Source organism: Arachis duranensis, chromosome 2 (genome assembly GCF_000817695.3).
Source record: "Arachis duranensis cultivar V14167 chromosome 2, aradu.V14167.gnm2.J7QH, whole genome shotgun sequence".
Taxonomy (NCBI): domain Eukaryota; kingdom Viridiplantae; phylum Streptophyta; class Magnoliopsida; order Fabales; family Fabaceae; genus Arachis; species Arachis duranensis.
In genome coordinates, this window is record NC_029773.3 from 85,652,580 (window position 1) to 85,655,380 (window position 2,801).

General features: G+C 32.5%; 1 pseudogene; it reads left to right on the forward strand.

Moving 5' to 3' along the window:
• Nucleotides 1-1,590: 1,590 nt before the first annotated feature.
• Nucleotides 1,591-2,801, forward strand: part of LOC110277468 (uncharacterized) — a 2,785-nt pseudogene continuing 1,574 nt past the window's right edge.

Below are 2,801 nucleotides of genomic sequence, written 5' to 3' on the forward strand. Positions count from 1 at the left end.
TGATCTTTTACATAAATATAAAATCAAGAGTTAAAGATTCACTTGAATTTTACTATCTCAAATCTATATAGGTAATTGAGTACATGTTCAAATAATTCAAACACCAAATGTTTAATATATAAATAATTGAGTATATGTTTAAAAACGTTGATAGTACTAATGTATTAATTCTAGATCTATTTATAAAATACATATTTGCTATTTACAAGTGATAAATAATATAATATATCTTAAGATTAACAAATTAATTAATTCTATTATAATACAGTAAAATAATATTAATCTAAACGTTATTTTAATACGAAATAAATTGTCTAATTTATGTGCTAATAGTTTAGTTATTGATCTATAATTTTCATATCACCTTTTAAATAAATAAATACAAAAATATCCACTTATAAATTTTGATGTATTACATTAAAAAAAATTGATTACAAAATCTTAAAATATTTATACCTAACATTACACGTTTAATTTTAACATTAGAAAAAAAATATTTAACACATAGTTAATTAATCAGATAAGCCTATTTCGATTTATATTAATCATTTAACCTACATAAATTGAATCAGGACTGTTAAATTTATTATTGCGTAATTTGAAATCAGTCAATTCGAATTATTATAGATAAAAATCTTGGACTAATTCGAACTATTCTCGTTCGAATTACTATGAATATAATAAAATTGTGTGCATTATTTACTAAATTTATGAATCCTGGCTCAATTTACTTAGAACATATGTAAATCGAAATGTATCAATTCGATTTATGTGTAGTACAACTTTTTTTAATAAATTTATATATCCTGATTCGATTTATTACTAAAAATTATAATTCAAATTATAGTAATTCGATTTATATAATTGTATTTTTTGCGACATCTATGTACCATTTTTTTTGGAAATATACGTAATTTTTGCATATTTTGGTTTATTTAAGTAATTTGTCCTTTTTTTAATTTAAATAAATATTTAAAAGTGAACACTTAAAGGAAGTAATATCGATCTTATTTTCTAAAATACATATTTAAGATATTTTTAAAAAATATTACTAAACATATTTCATCTGTATTTTAATTTTTATTTTTTATTTTGAGTAAAAAGACCGTAATCTACTCTACACTGTGGTCACAAAAATCTTCTGTTTAATTTCTTTGCAAGTTTTTTGTGAAAATCATAATGATGTAAGAAAATGCATACATCATAACAAAGAATAGTCATGTTTAAAATTCAACAATCGTCATGGGATATATGTAGCATCTAACTACAGCCCGTGATTAAACAATGTCTCCAGGAACATAACATATATACAACTTCTAAGCTCTATAAAATTTACTAATGAATCACTTGCTCACAAAGTCCTATATACGAGATTATCAATTAAATGAAGCAATCAATGAAACACTTGCGCAGGGAGGATCCAGACACATAACCTTGCAGTGATGGAATATATATTAGAATCAAAATTATTATAAATGTTTTGTTAATATGTTACACTTGCGGTACATAGCCGGTCCCAAACCCGGATAAAGGAGGAGGGTTGTGTTAGGTCTTCGGCAACCAACGTAAAAATATAGCCGAACCCCCCATGACATGAATCAAAGACATTATTGCGCTAAAGCTAGGTCGTTACCCGGAAGTAACGCGCCGTATGGCTCGAGTACGGTGTCAAAGCAAGAGCCGCTGCATCGGTGCCCGGATGTAGTGTTAAATGAGCAAGGGTTCTCGCGTTTTCGTGAACGGACGAGGGTAAATAAGCTAGTTCACAAAGGAAAAGGTAAAGGTCGAAGCGACAAGAGGTTGAGATTTGGGACATGGAACATAGGCACTCTAACAGGAAAGTCCATGGAGGTGGTGGACACCATGACAAGGAGGAAGATTAACATTATGTGCCTACAAGAAACGAAATGGGTTGGTGCAAAGGCTAGGGAGTTGGATTCTTCTGGTTTCAAACTTTGGTATACAGGAAAGGTGAAGAATAGGAATGGGGTTGGAATAATTGTGGATAAGCAGTGGAAGAAGGACGTAGTGGATGTCAAGAGAGTGGGAGATCGGATAATCTCTATCAACCTTGTGGTGGAGGAAGGTGCTTTTCATGTGATTAGTGCCTATGCACCGCAAGTGGGTTCGAACGAACAACACAAGATAAGGTTTTGGGAGGATCTAGAGAGTTTGGTTCAAGGCATACCTTTGGGAGATAAGATTTTCTTAGGAGGAGATTTAAATGGCCATGTTGGGAGAGAAGTGACTGGATATGGGAGTATTCACGGAGGCCATGGTTTCGGGGTGATCAATGCCGAGGGTAAAACTATTTTGGACTTTTCCTCAACTTTTGATTTTCTCATCGCAAATACATGTTTTAAAAAGAGAGATGAACATCTTATAACCTATAAGAGTGGCATGACAAGCTCTCAAATCGACTTCTTCTTGTTCAGGAGAGTCGACTGGAAATTTTGCATTAACTGTAAAATTATCCCAGGAGAGAGTTTGACAACACAACATAGGGTGCTCGTCGTGGATTTTTGCGTTGAGCAAAAGTTGAGGAAAAGACATCATACGAAGAACCCAAGGACGAGGTGGTGGCGGATGAAAGGTGAGAAACAAAGAAGCTTCCTAAGACGAGTAGGAGAAGAGGCAAAGTGGGATGGGAATGGAAGCGCGGAAGAGATGTGGAGGGAGATCGCAGAAGTTATTAGAAGAACAGCAAAAGAAAGTTTTGGTAAATCTAAAGGAATAGGACCAAGAGACAAGGAGTCCTGGTGGTGGAATGCGAGTATACAAGAAAAGATAAAGATAAAAAA